The sequence below is a fragment of the Muntiacus reevesi genome, chromosome 1, assembly GCF_963930625.1.
Source record: "Muntiacus reevesi chromosome 1, mMunRee1.1, whole genome shotgun sequence".
NCBI lineage: Eukaryota > Metazoa > Chordata > Mammalia > Artiodactyla > Cervidae > Muntiacus > Muntiacus reevesi.
In genome coordinates this window covers 142,444,132-142,459,562 of record NC_089249.1, presented here as the reverse complement: position 1 = coordinate 142,459,562, position 15,431 = coordinate 142,444,132, and the positions used below count along the sequence as shown (strand labels likewise).

General features: G+C 47.3%; 1 protein-coding gene across 2 annotated transcripts in view; it reads right to left on the bottom strand.

Annotated features, from left to right (window-relative positions):
- KANK4 (KN motif and ankyrin repeat domains 4) overlaps positions 1-15,019 on the bottom strand; it is a 69,422-nt gene extending 54,403 nt beyond the window's left edge. For both annotated transcript variants that reach the window (XM_065911821.1, XM_065911824.1), the window contains exon 1: positions 14,738-15,019. The gene's annotated coding sequence lies outside the window, so the exon portion shown is untranslated. The remainder of the gene's footprint in view (positions 1-14,737) is intronic.
- Positions 15,020-15,431: the final 412 nt, after the last annotated feature.

Sequence of the window (15,431 nt, the reverse complement as noted above, 5' to 3'; positions counted from 1 at the left end):
GCTACAGTTCATGGGGTCGCAAAGAGTTGGACATGACTGAGCGACTAACATTTAACAGACTGAATTAAAATGTGATGTGAATGTAAAATGCACTTAAGATGAGAAAACAAATGTAAATATCTCATTAATTTTTTGCTATTGATTACATATTAAAGTAAGTGAGGGTAAAATGTGCACTTAAGATGAGAAAATAAATGTAAAATATCTCATTAAATTTTTGCTATTGATTACATATTAATGATATTTTGGATGTATTAGGTTAAATAAAAATACATCTTTAAAATTAATGTCACCTGTTTCCTTTTTATTTTATTTAATATGCTACTAGCATATTTTAAATGTGACTTGCATTGTATTTCTATTGGGAAGAGCTGGTCTATAAGGCTACTCTGATACTAAACACAGCTATATAGATGGAACCAGCCAGTACTCTCATTGAAGCAAATGAGGTTATCTGAAGATCTCTCTCAGCTATTCTCAGAGAGAATGGGAAACAGAACTGATAAGTTTTGATCTATTGGATATGGGAATAGAGGGCCCAGGAGATGTGAGGTAAATTAGAAAAGGGATCCTCTGTGGGATGCGCAAGAGGATTTTATGGTGTGCTACTGACTGAGGCAAAAAAAACGGGTCAAATACCCAAAATGAGGCTGCATCAGGTTGGAAAAGCCCACAGACCTGCAAGTGACCACAACGGCCAGCCTCCCTTTCGGCATCCAGGCTCTGCACCAGGCTATTCTCAACCCGCCAGCTCCCGGCCTCCACTGACCTTGGGGTGACCTCCAAACCTGTCCCCTTCATCTGCTCTCACCAGTCCCTCCCAGTACACTAAGGCCCACGACTGCATGCATTCCAAAGAGTCTTCCCCACTGGCCAGGATGAGAGCCCCTCCTGCAGCCCCCACCTTTCAGGAGCTTCCTGCCAACAATTAGACAAGCAGGCAACATGATACTGCACGACTAGCTTGGATTGCAAGCCAAGAAACCCCGATCTGTCCGATTTCTGCTGTGTGAACTTGAGTCATGTCACAGCTCCTCTGGGCCTCCGCGGCTTCATCTGTCACATCATACGGACCTAAATTTATTACTTGCCAGAGGGTTCATGAGATATCAGGAGTAAGAAGTCTTTGTTAGTGATGTGTTACACAAAGGAAAGAGAATATGGTCATCTAATGCTGGAAGGGGAAGGAGAGAAGTGGAAGAGAACTGAGTAGCAGGTATGCCATTTGCAAAGACAAGGTATGAATCCTCCTCGTACCAAGAGGGGCAGACTTTCCCCACTAGCAAGGACGCCCCCACGAAGGGCAGGTGCAGGTCACAGCCTTCGTGTGACTGTCACATACCCTCCTACCAACATACCTGGCTGCAGGAATTTTCCTGCAGCTGAATAAATAAACATGAGTCCAGAGAAAACTTCCTAAACAAAACTGGAATGCATCTGCTAATGAACTGTTTGAGATTTTAATGTTACCCAGCACTGAAAAGAGGATTTTAAACTCCATTGAGAAAAGCTATAATTCGCCCCAGATTCACCCTCATCTCTCCCAACCCCCCATCACTTCCCTCCCAAGGGGGTGAAGGGTGGAGAATGAGGAATCCAAGGAATGAAAGACATTTTCTCAATGGTGTAATGGGCTCTGGTGACCCAATATCCAATAAACTGTGCTGAGTACATTAGCATTCTATTTAACCCTCATTCGATTCTTGGAAGGAAGGAATTACTATCCCCATTTTATAGAGGAGAGTAGTGAGGTTCAGAGGAACACAGCAGGGACTCAAAACTAGTGCATTCTATCCAGTGGTCTTTTCCATTGCAGAGCTCTCCTTACACAGGCCTGGAGGTGATGTGATGACCTATAACATGATCAAGAGAGAGGTTTAAGAGAAACACATAGCAGGACAGTATGTAAAAACCTTTTTACTAAAAATTTCTATCCAAATATCTGTGTGAGCATTTACCTACATATATACAAGGACATACCTATAGCTCATATATAACCACATCCAAGTCTAGAACAATAGACCCCATGGACTGCAGCCTGCCAGGCTCCTCTGTCTGTGGAATTCTCCAGGCAAGAATACTGGAATGGATAGTCATTCCCTTCTCCAGGGGATCTTCCCAAACCAGGGATTGAACCTAGGTGTCCTGAATTGCAGGCAGATTTTTTCCCATCTAAGCCACCAGGGAAGCTTATACCTCATATATAGCCATATCTAAGTCTAGAACAATACACTCCAAATTCTCCCATATGTCCTAACCACCATTCTTTGACAGTTTATGGAGTTTTTTCCTTCATATGGTTTTACATTATTTTAAATGTTTGCTACTAACTAGTATAATATTTTAAATAATTAATTAAAAAGCAATGTCAGATATGACTGAGCAACTGAAAAACAACAACAGTAACAGTAGAGTTTATTGAGCCTTTCAAATTATAAAAACCACCCACTCACATACACACACACATACACACACTCCAAAAATTATTCAAAAAATAGGAGAATTTTCTTTTTCTTTTCCACTTTTTTTCTTGAAAAAGCCACACAAATTTGACCTTGTCCTTCAAGAGTCTAATTTTTCTAAGATTAAAAGTCAATAAAATAAGGTAGCAAATGTCTTAAAATGCAATAAATATTTGACAAGGACAAGCATTTTGGTGTCCTTCCCCAGCAAAGACAGACTTCGCCATGACTGACACCAGGGCCCCACCATCTCCATCTTTCCAGGTGTCCACTTCCACCCTTCACGTCCGAGAGCTTCCTTCTCAAGCTATCATGCATCAAGCATCGCATTTTCCCCACCTAACTGCTACTCCACAATCAAAATTTACCCAAGGAGGAGTAAAATTCATTCCCTAATCTAGTAAAGAACTACAATGGCTTAGCTTCTTTCTCTTTCCTTGTAACGCATTTTATTAGGCGCTTTCTGAACATACTGTTTGAAGACTGGAATGACGGCGATTTCAAGTTAACTGACCAGCGGGAGATGCCACCTGTGACTGAAGGCTGTCATTCTGAATGTCCACCACTCACCCTCCAGCCAGGTGTTGTCACGTGGGGCCAGTGTTGCCAGATCTGATTTTTTTTTTTTTTTTTCAAAAGAAGTCAGGAATGTGGATTTATGTAAAATCTGATCTTTTAAAGAAAAGGAATAATATTGTGCAGATCCAACAAAACTCACATGCAAACCAGATATCATCTATGTACCCACCAGCTAGAGATCAAAGTGGCCTCAGCCCACTTTTCCAGCCTCACCCTCAACTGCTCTGGCCCTGAAAAGTGCACCCACACCTCACCTTGTGCCTGAACACCTCCGTGTTTTGGCTCACCTTGTACAAACCCATTAACATGCCCTTCTCTGCCTTCTCTACCAGCATCCTTCCCATTCTTCAAAGATCTGCCTAGATTGTGCCAACTGTTGCCAATCTTAAATATCAATCTCAATTAATAATGCCCATCCTCCAAAATGCTACATCCTGCCATCCTATTTCTATTGACTCCAGCACTTAGTATGTTTTGCCTCTCATTGCCATTTTCCCCACATGGTAAAATCTTTCTGGTAAAAAAATAAAATAAATTGGAAGAAAGGAAGGACTTTTTTGGTGTATGCCAGCTATGACTTTGGTACTATTCTCATTTTACAGGAGAAAGAACCAAAACTCAGTGAATCAGTGAATATCTTGAGCTCTCTGTACATCCTCTAGCTGTTCATCTTCTAGACTTCCTTCTGCTCCCTCTACACAAAATCTTACTCCTTCCTTCTCTATTTGGTAACTCCTACTCAGCCCTCAAGATGCTTTACCTACCAGCATCTTCCCTTCTCCACCCACCAGTCAGGAGGGGTTCCTGTCCCCCAAATTCTATGTACCAAGATCATCCTGTAAGAACATCCATCAGGGCACTCTTCAAACTGTCCTGCCATTAGCTAATTCTTTGTCTCTATTGAACGGGCAACTTCTTATCCAGCCTAGTACCTAGCCCAGGTACTTAGGGCTTCCCTAATAACTCAGCTGGTAAAGAATCCACCTGCAATGCAGAAGACCCCGGTTCAATTCCTGGGTTGGGAAGATCCACTGGAGAAGGGATAGGCTACCCACTCCAGTATTCTTGGGCTTCCCTGGTGACTCAGCTGGTGAAGAATCTGCCTCCAATGCAGGAGACCTGGGTTCAATCCCTGGGTTGGGAAGATTCCCCTGGAGAAGGGAAAGGCTATCCACTCCAGTATTCTGGCCTGGAGAATCCTATGAACTCTATAGCCCATGGGGTCGCAAAGAGTCAGACACGACAGAGCGCCTTTCACTTCACTTCACTTCACTTCACCTAGCCCAGAGCAAGTAATCAGTATTTATTGGATGGCTGGAAGGAGGGGAGGGAAGGAATGATGGAGGGAAGGAGGAAAAAGGGAAAGAGAATAAAAAGGATAGTAACAGCCCATAGACTACCAACACATGGGAGCCGTAATGGAACTTCACAACTGCAAGCCCCATTTTCTGGGCTAGAATTGACGTTGGCTCTTTTGTGCTCTGCCTCAAAGCGGAAGACTCCCATTGCAGCCCCTTCCTTCCCACTGCCACAGTGGGGCAGGCAGGTGGCAAGGGGGCAGGTTGCTGCTTGGCTTCGGAGTCCCAAGAACCAGCATTCACCTCCACTTCTCAATCCTGTCCTCCAGCTCGAGGGAAAACGATTTTCTGCATCGGCCAGGCTCTGCTTTGGAAGGATAATGGATTTGATGGATTGAGAGTGGGGATGAGTTTGATGGATTGAGAGTGGGGATGAGCCTTCCCCAGAAGCTGGCAGGAAAGCACACTGGAGAAGGCCAGTGCACGGGGAAGGGCTGACAATCCTCACTGCCCAGGGCAGACAAGGGGGAGAGGGCCATCTTTGTTCCCAGAACCCTGGAAGTGTGGCGCCCTGCTCTGGGAGTTGCTGGGAAACTCCTGTGCTCCCCACCCATTCACCCCTCCCCATTCACAGGCCAGGAGGCTGGGCCAAAGCTGCTTCTGCTCCTGGATCCTCTCCCTGCCCCAGCCCGAAGAGAACTATCCTGCTCTCCAGAGACACTGCAGAGAATCTCACCTGGGTTGATGTTTTCAGAAGCCCACCTACCCACCTCAAAGCCCACCAGAAGCCCACCTCAAAGAAGCAGTTTATACCTCCTAGTGACATCCACTCAAGTTTATAGCACTCAGTGAGATGAGAGGGGTAAGGAAATAAACTCCAGTCTCCTCACCACCACTCCACCAAAGTCAAGTCAGGGAGGGAGGCCAAGGATGCCACTCCTCCTGGGAATGCATGACCTCAGAGAAATTGCCTAGAAGGCAAAGGATCTTCCGATCCAGGGAGGGGAAAGGTCACAGGGTCCGCCCTCTCCCAGGGGCCCTCCCATCCAGACTCCACATCCAGGCAGCTGGGGCAGAGGAAGCAGAGTCCCGCTGTTTCCCCTTTTCTCCTCCATCTCCTCCCTAGTGACCCACCCAGATGTTCCCCAAGCCCTCAGGGGCTTTCAACCCCACCTCCAGTTTAAGTGAGAGCCTTGAGCAGGCCTGGCATCCACAGGCAGCACTTTATCTCTGTAAATCCTCAATAAACCAATAAGGTAGGATCTTTTACCCTGTTTTAAAAGTAAGAAAATGAAGGTCAAAACCATTCTTATAATTAGAAAGGGGGAAAACGTCTTAAAATGAAAGGAGACTACATTAAAACAAAATACTTTAAAAACCAAACAAATAAGAGCTGAAACTTTAGCTAGGGAGCTAAACAGATAATCCTAACTGCTTAAAAAAAAAAAAAACCTCCCAATTTTATTGATTATGTGTCCAGCGTTTTAGTTGTGCTATCTCATTTCATTCTTGTACATTCTCATTTCACTCCATAAGCAGTCTCTTAATTGTCTCCATTTTACAGATAAGAAACTGAGGGCCAAGGAGAGTGTGACTTAACCAAAGCCCTGGGACATTCTGCTCCTCCAAGGGGCCACAGGAGTGGGGTAACTGGTTACCCTTCAGGGTAACATATTTGCATTTTAACAATAGGTCTCTGGAGAAGACAAAGTAATCCAAAGGAATGAAATGACTCTAATGCCAGGAATTTCGGGCCTCAGCTCTGCCAGTGGGCAGAGTTCTTAGAGCAAAAGCCTTTTGGCACCACAAGGCGTCACCCGAAGGCGGCCACCTACAGGCTCGGCTAACACGGGGCTCCATTCAGCAGCTGGCAAAGCCCAGGGCAAGGGCGTAGAATGGGAGAGATGATGAGGTCAGAAGGTCAGACCTGAGGCAGGGACTAGTGCGGGGCAAGTAAGCAACTGCAGAAGCAAGTGATTCCAGGTGCTCCAGAAATGTCCCCTCCCCCCCAAAATATCAGCTTGCTTACAGTGTGGAAGGGCTTTCCTGGAGGCAATAGTGGTAAAGAATCTGTCTGCCAAGGCAGGATACTTGAGATGTGGGTGATCCCTGGGTCGGGAAGATCCCCTGAAGAAGGGAATGGCAACCCACTCCAGTATACTTGCCTGGAGAATCCCAGTGACAGAGGAGCCTGGCAGGCTACAGTCCATAGGGTCACAAAGAGTCAGACATGACTGAAGCGACTTAGCACGCATGCCCACACACCACCGTGGAAGAGACACTTCCAGCATTAGTGTCAGGACCAGGCAGTGTGCTGGTGTAAAAGGTCTGTGTTCTCATTCCAGCTCAGGCCCACACTCCCGGGCCTGCAACCTGCCCACACCAGTCATCAGTATCCTCTCTGCAAGCAGAGGGGCGTGGGCCAGGTAACCATTGAGGTTTCCTAGAGACCAGTTCTAGGTGATGGGACCCAGAACGAGTGTGACGGATGGGAAATGGGATGCTGAAAAGGGGACTGAAGGACAATGTTCACCAGCTTTCATCAAGGCTCTACTGAAAAGGACTCTGCACCAGATGCTGCACCAAGGATGAGGAAGGGAGCGTATACCCAAGTAACACTCAAGAATTCTCCACTAAGAGAAGCGATGCCTGCTGCCCACAGACCAGGTTTGGGGGTTTCAGGGAAGCCCTTCTAGAACAGCCCATATGTGAAGAAGATGGGGACGATGTCCCACTGTAAGCAGGGAGAGGAGGCACTTAGCCAAAAAGAAGCACTAGAGAGAAGACATGCAAATTTAGGAAGGGTACACCATTACCCCCATTTCACAGACAGGAAAACCAATAGTTGGCACAGTCAGAGCTAGGTGACAGAGCCAGAGTTAGAACACAGTTCTGCCTGACCCCACAGCTTTCCTCTTAATTTTTATTCTGTCCTCACTCCTGAGCATGTGTGCATGTGAGTGGATTCAGGGTGGAAAGTGGAAGGAAGGAGGTGTGAGAACAGGCAAGAGGCCAGAGGGAAGGGTGGGGAAGTCAGGAATGGATAGTAAGCACTTTCTTACCAAAACAAATTGGCAGCCATAGTTTTCCCAAACAGACTCTCCTATGGTTGCCTAGAGCGGTTTTTAAGGGCACAGGATTGTAGAATCAGGCAGATAAGTGCTAAGTTCCAGGTTCTACCAGTTAATACCCCTGTGATCTAGAGCAAGTATTCAACTTCTTGGAGCCTCACTTTACTCATCAATACAATGGGAATGATAACAATTATCCCTTATCGAGTAGTTGGTAAAGATTAAATCACTGCTCTGTTTAAAGGGTTTAGCATCGTGTCTGGCACATGGTAAGCATTCAATAAAAGATAGCAAAAAAACCAACCACTATTCTAATGTTGCTCTTGGTGACCCTCCTCCCTCCAGGCTTCCTCCTCAAAATCAACATCTGGTCAGTCCTCCCACATCCTCACCGACTCCCTCCCTCCTCCGTTCAGCCTTCTTCTATTCCTGCCATTTCAGAACCCACTTCAAAGCTATCTTTCCCACTGCTTCTCTTTCTTCCTACGATCCTAGCTTGCATTTGATTGAGTGATTCATCACTTAATCTACACAAGCTCCTTAACTTCTCAAGAATACAACTGTCCATTCTGTGACTGCTTCAATGGACAGGTTTGCATGGGATTGGTGATCAAAGCTCAGGTTGGTGGGTCTGCTAATAGGAATTACTGAACTACTTGCCCATGTGTGCTTGCAATTTGTAAATTTATCTTTGTATATATATTAAAACCTCCTACCCAAACCACAAATTATGTGCTTTTGCAAATTTGCCAAACTATTAAATGAAATTTACCGCTGCTCAAGAATGTCCTGTACTAATTAGACAGAGATAGATGGGTATATGAAAGATTAAGGAAGGGGAGGGTGGGAAATTGGAAACTAAAGCTTACTGACTTTCCATGAGGGGGTGGTCTTAACCCTATTTTGTGCCACGGACTTCATTAGCATACTGAGTAACCCTACTGGATCCTTTCTCAGAACGTTTTAAAATATTTAAAATAAAATACATAGCTTGACCACAAAGAAACCAATTAAAATGAAATATAACTATTAATTTTTACAAAATGAGCGTGCAATACAGTAGTATATGTTCTTTATTAATGCATTAAATAACAAGCTCTAGCGGCAGGTGTAATAACTGCTATAATTTCAAAGCTGCAATGAACATAAATCATAGTTCCAGATATCTGCAGCAGCTGAAATGCGATATGAAAATATCTGTGATTTCTCCTGGTGACAATGTCACAGGTACTATAAATACTCTGCTTTGTTGCCTACATTCATCATCGAAGAAAATGCTAAATAAAGATGCCATATTTTTTCCCCATCCAAGTTCACAGACTTTTTTGAATTCCACAGATGGGCCCCTTGAGGCTCTTAACCCCAAGTTAAGAATCTCTATTAGAGCCTTCATAACTCAATAGGTATCTGTACTGGGTATATCCCTGAGTTCCTGCTCGTTTTCATCTCCTTCTCAAAGGATCTTTACCCACACAGCCCTTCCTACTTCAAAAGGTCAAGTTATGCACATATGACCCTCCTCTGGCCTCCCCTCCCAGCTGATTGGTCAAAGTTGACCAGAGACTTGCCTGGAGAGAAAGCCTTCGCTTTCAGAGAATCAAGGTCAGACAATAGGGTTCTCCCTGAAACTTGAACTCAGAGACAAAGGAGAGGATGGGGTGATAGAGAGGTGAGGGTGGGGGAGACGTGTGCGGTGCAGGGGCTGAGTTGAGCCAATGGCACTCAGAGTGAAGGCCAGTGACCAACGGCACCAGGGGAATAACCTCAAACTCAGAACCTCGCCCCCCGCGCCCCACTCCCCCAACACTTCCTTCCAGGCCTCTGCTTAGACATCATACTGCATTTCCTGGTTCCTCACTCTTTTCATTAGAACCAGCTTAAGGGAGTCTCTTTTCCGTATCAGAATAGCCCTGAGTCAGTATCATCAACAGCAAATACAGATGAGGAAGCTGAAATTCAGTCAACAGGAGTCGCTTGCTTGGGCCCACAGGGCTAGTAATCCTTTTCTGAGGAAGAGAGAGGTGATAGCCTTTATTATTTCTCTATTTAAAATCTCACAAATGAAAAAAAAAAAAAAAAATCTCACAAATGATAAATGAAAACAATCTCTTAAAAAACATAGCCATTACTGCTGAAATGTCCTTCTGCTACACATCTGTACTGCCCTAAGAAGGACAGACCCTGACCCCAGTAGGCCCTACTCAGCCACCACCCAGCTTGAAGCTCCTTGTCTTTTAAACCTTTCCCCAGGTGTAGGATGGCTATATTTTCCAAGGCGGATGACAGTGGGGTGTTAAGGACCAGCCAATGAAGACAGCGCCTGGAAACACTCAGCCCTGCCGTCTGGTACCCTGCTATGAAAATCCAAACCGATTTCACTGAGAGCCGGCATCTCTGGCTTCTGGGCAGAAACCAAGCTGTGAAGGAGAACGGGCACCAAAGGCTGCTGTTTTATCTTTGCATGGAGCAAATGCTCCCCAGTGCCATAATTCTCTCCCCCTTGTCCCTTGACGTCAAAGCAATAAGCTAGAAATACATAAACATACCAAAAGAGACACCAAAGATCCTTCCACACAATGGAGGGAAAGCCACAGTAACATAAAAGAAGACATATATACATACATAATCCCCTGCCAATAAGTTTTATTTACTTTGGGGGAAACATGGGGTGGGGAAAGAGAATCAGGAAATCAGGATTTATGTGTTTTCCCACAGTGCCTCTATCCCCAGAAAACTAAGTGAGGGGCAAGCCCCAGGCCCCAAAGGCCCAGCAAGGTAGTGAGGCATTCCTTTTGAAAACAGACTTCTTTCCTTTGGAGAAGGAACCTTCAGCCAGCTTCTTCAGACACCACCAGTCTGTAACTGCATGCGCATCACATTAAGCATCTACTTGAAATCTTAGGAAATTGCGACAATCCTATTTTCATTGGGAAGGCACTTCTTTCATTTAATCGTACTTTGAAATATTATCCATGTAGACTGGAAACTTCACAGAAAGGCTTATTATTATTTATCTAAAGCTAGTCTAAGCAGTCTAAACTCTGGGTCTGGATGATTAGCATTCTGAAGCACATAGAGGTTATCAGGCCAGTTGAAAATCACAGAGCTGGTGAGCAGTAGATTGAGGCTCCAGTCCTGGAGCTTCCCACATACTCTGCTACAGAAAGCTTGTATCTTCCCACATACTCTACTACAGAATAGCACCAAGTGACCTCCAGAAACAGAGAACTCTGTCAATACCAAGTCATTTAACAGCTCTCATTTGCATCATCTATATATCTGAGATTATGACTGCAACTATCTCTAGGATTACTGCATGCATGAAATGTGTCAAGGCTTGACACACATGGACCCTCTTATTAGATTGTACTGCTCCTGTCTCACCTACAGAAGTGAGTGTATCTGCCATTCAACATGTGATAACTGTATCCACACAGCTGCCCAGAGATTAGCAAGAAAAGATTGTTATCAAACCCATCTCACAGTTAAGAAAACTTAGTAGCCCCAGAGACGACCTAACCTGCGTGAGACCAGAGTTTTAAAAGTGAACACATTCTTAGCTGCCCTAACTGTCCTCCTTACCACATTCCCTGAGGAAAGGGTTGAATTAGGAGGGCTACCTCTTTCCCCAGCACCATCTGTCACTGGCTCACCCTCCACAACCGTTCCTTATAAACTGCAGTCAACACAGTGCCTGGCACAATGCAGAGACTCGATGCAGTTTTGAAGAATGCATGAATTAGGCAATCATTGAAGATCCTGATCTGCAGATAAGAAGGCATTGCATGGGCACAGCTGCCTGAAGCACGCGTCTTGCTGCAGAAAGCAGGAGGCAGGCAGGCCAGAGCTCCAGTTGCAGTAAGAGAGAACCCACTCCCTCCATGCCTTCCCCCAGCCAGCTGTACGGAGAAGAAGCCTTTGAAAAGATGGAGAGCTGGGCCCCTGATCGCAAGAGTCCTGTCCAAAGTGTTTCCAAACCTGGCCTACATGGCTCAATCCAGAGCCCAGAAGACAACTGTGGCGTACACGTGACCCTCCTCCAGCTAAAATAGATGTAATAACATTGCAGGCAGGGCAGTGAACAGGCCGGGGAGATGGCCCATCTGTCTTCCTAATTGTCAACTCTGCCCATAACAAGATTTGTCTCCCTGTCACACCTTAGGCTGCTACTGAACTGAAGCAAAACCAAGATATCCATCTTCCAGCTATGAGCAGCGGCCTTCACAAGGGGCCAGGGACAAAAAGAGGCTACTTGACTACAAGAAGCAGAGACAGCTGGAAGGGGCGCTGGCCTGAGAGTCAGGAGGTGGAGGGATGGAGGGATGACGGGGTGTGCGTGAAGACTGGATGGGGGGTTGTGTCCATACTTCTGACCAACTATAGGTACTCAGGCTGTTACTGGCCCTTGTTGGGCCTCCATTTCCTATAAAATCGAAGTTCAAAGTTCTGGAAAGTGGGGTCAATGAGGGGGGGAGGAGGGCTGTGAATCACATGATGTTATATGCAAGACATTTTAGGTTATATGCATTTGGAAGAGCAGATCCATAATTTGCATCAGAATCTCAAAGGTGTATGCAACACTCAACACCCACCTTCCATTAAAAAGTTAAGAAATACTAGGCTAGATGATGGTTTTCATCCAATAAGCAGTTACTTGGCACCTTCTATGTGCCCTTCCTTGTATTCAGTATTTGAGACACAAATATGACAGGAAAGTCCTGACTTTACGAAGCTCAGAGCATTTACTGCTCAATGTGACAGAAGCTTAAGAAACAAATAAGAGGGAGCATTTGACTCTGGTCGGAAAAAGGCCTTCAGAGTCCTGGGGGAATCCTAGGTTAAATGTTGATATTGAAAGTTGAGTGTGTGTTCACTGGGTGAAGAAGTAGGAAGAGTATCTTATCAAAAGGGCAGCAACTGTTTCGGAAACTGAAGTATAATTGTGAGTAGGACAAAGAAGATGCTCACTGAGGGAAGGGATGGGTGGAAGGAAAGATAGAAGCCAGAAATGAGGCTAGAGAGGCAAGGAGGGTCCAGATTAGGAAATGCCATATAAATCAACCTAAAAAACTTTACATTGTAGCCAATGAGTTCATTCTAGTTTTAAAAGTCTAGGATGAACTACCATGATCAGAAGGAATCTTCATGAATTTTGGCAGAAGCCTTAGTCCTTTGTGAGCACAGTGGATAACAGGGAACAGCTAGAGGAAAGAACTGCTGCCTCTTGGCAATCTGCGTGAGCATGGGCTGTCTGCAAAGGTGCCGGTTGTCAGTGCATGCATGACTCACCCTCCATGACCCTTCCTTATAAATGGCAATCAGCACAGTGCCTGGCACAACGCAGAGACTCAATGCAGTTTTGATGAATGCGTGAGTTAGTGAATCATTGAAGACCTTGATCTGCCGACAAGAAGGCACTGAGTGTGCCCAGCTGCCTGAAGCACGTGTCTTGCTGCAGGAAGCAGGAGGCAGGGCTGCCAGAGCTCCAGTGGCAAGAGAGAACCCCACTCCCTCCATGCCTTTTCTGCACCGGCATGTCAGTCTCTTCTCTCCCAGACTGGGCAACTCCAACTGCTGGTGATTATAGCTGAGAAAGGAAGGTAGTGACTGGCCCAGGTGATGGGGTTCAGAAGTAAAGCACATGCCCATTTGGGCCCCAGGTCATCACTTGGTAAACAGTCTTTCAACCCATCTAAAGGACTCTGCTACTTGCCTCAGGGCTCTCTCACATGCTGCTCCTTCTGCCAAGAAGGCTCTTTCCACCCTCTTCAAGTAGTTACTTCTTCTTCTTCTTTTTCATGGGAATATAGTTGCTTTACAGTGTTATGTTACTTTCTGGGCTACAACCAAGTGAATCAGCTATATGTATATATACATTGTATCAGCCTTCCCAGTGAGTGACTCCAGTATGTATCACAGATTTTCATAGCACCTTATCCTTTCCTTTCAACCAATTCAGCACAGTTTCTAATTCTATATTTATTTGAGTGATTTTATTCTTGGCTCTGGACCGCAAGCTCCATGAGACCAGACATTTCTGTATCTTACTCCCTTGCCAGTGCCTGGTACAGAGCAAGTATATGTTGATTGAATTATAGACTGGTGTGGACCACGAGCCATTCCCCATTCTCACTGCCTTTAACATATCCCATAACTCACACTTTGGTCCAGTGAAGAGGAGGTTTGAAGAGGGGCAGGAAGGTTGGACTTGAAAAGGCAATATCAGAGTGAACGTTGCCTCCGTTCCAAATGTAGCTCTGTGTCCTCCTGTGTCCTGTCTTGAAAGACTCTAAAAGAACCCACATTTGGTTTACCAAGGAGGATCCCTGGGAACCCTGTTTAAGATGCTTTCTCTCCAAGCCTCAATCGGTCACTGGCTGCATGCATCCGATCCTCCTCGAACCTACTTGGTCAACAAGATCTTGCCCTGCTTCAACGGGTCATCCTCCCAAAGGAGGACCGGTCTCCTTCCTCTGCCTCTCCTCTTGACCCTCCAAGCCGGAACCCTAGGGCGGCTGACAACCAAAATCTCTGGTTCGTGTAGCCCTGGCAGACTCTCAGGGCAAGTGCAAATTCAGACCTGGTGTAGTGGCCATGGGACTCGACTTTCCAAGTCCCATGCTAAGCAACTGGTCACTCGGCAGATTCAAAGTACTTGGGGTCAAAAGTTTGACCTTAAGGGAGAGGTGAGAGGGAGTTAATCTCACCAAGCGGCGTGCAGGCTTGGTTAAAGCGACCTCAGCGGGGCGGCGGCCAGCACATCCGGCTCCCCAAGAGGCCCCCTTGCCTCCACCCAAGGTCGCGGTCCTACAGGAGCGCTGGAAAGTTCAGCCAGGGGCCGAGGGGTACCAGGGCAGGAGACGGGGGCCAGCTTTTGCGGAAGAAGGGAGGCTAAGAGCTCGATTCCAGGTACAAGAAGGAGCCGGCGGCAGGGCGCCCCAGTCCGGCACGCTGCATCCCTGACCGCAGGACCGGGCTCGAAGGCGCTGGGCGGGGGCTGCACCATCCGAGCCGCAAGGGCACCGCGGCCTCCCCCATCCCCACCGATCTCCGCGGTCCCCGACACAGGGGCGCGAGGAGCGGATGGGGCGGAAGGCGAGTGGCGCCTGCCCTTGGTCAGCCCCCTCCCCGCGCGGTCTCGGACCTCGGGCGGGGGCGCCTGGTTGGCCCAGGCTGCCGCAGCCTCTGCTTTAGGGGAGCGGGGGCTGCGGCGCCTACAGGGGACTAGGCGGGTGACAGAGACAGAGAGGGGCGGCCGAGCTCCAGGGCCAAGACCCGGGTCGCGCCGGGCCGGTACCGGCAGAGCCAGGGTGGCCGAGCTCCTTACCTTGAGCCGCGGGGAGTCCTGCGGGGGGCGCCGACTGTGCCTGGGGCTTCGGGGCGCACGCAGCCTCCGGGTGCACAGTCCCCGTCCCGGGCGCGCTCCCCTAGGCTGGCGCACCCTCGTCGTCCGAGGCGCTCACCACTTCGGACGCCCTGTCGCCAGCGGGCTTGGCCTGAGACGGGGGCGCACACCCCGCGGGGCACACCCACCCGGGCCGCTGCGGGACTGGCCAGGCGCGGGCAGCCCAAGCTGCGCCCGGCGTCTCCGGCTGCCAGCACCACCCGAGTCCCCGCCTTCGCCAGGGGGAGAAAAAAAGACTCCTGACGCGGCGCGGGCTTTGGTGTGTAGGAAGGGGCGGCATTGCGAAACCGAGGGGAGGGTCTTATCCTTGGGAAACTCAAAAGGCTTTTGGATGGAGTTTGGAAGAAAAACTTTTTGAAAAAAGACCCAAAAACTCCTAACCTGTGTATAACGCTTTGCAGATTTCCAAAGTGCTTTTATGTGTATTTATCTTAGTTCATCTAAACTACAACAGTAACTAACTGTTGGGGCATTTCTATCCTCTTAGGTTTGGGAAGACACCATCACACAGGGTAATCATTTGACCAAACCAGGACTAGAATCCAATCTGGGTAATGGAGTACAGCGAGGGGATATACATCGCTCTGGGGTTTTCTCATTGCAGAAGTGGAAGCAA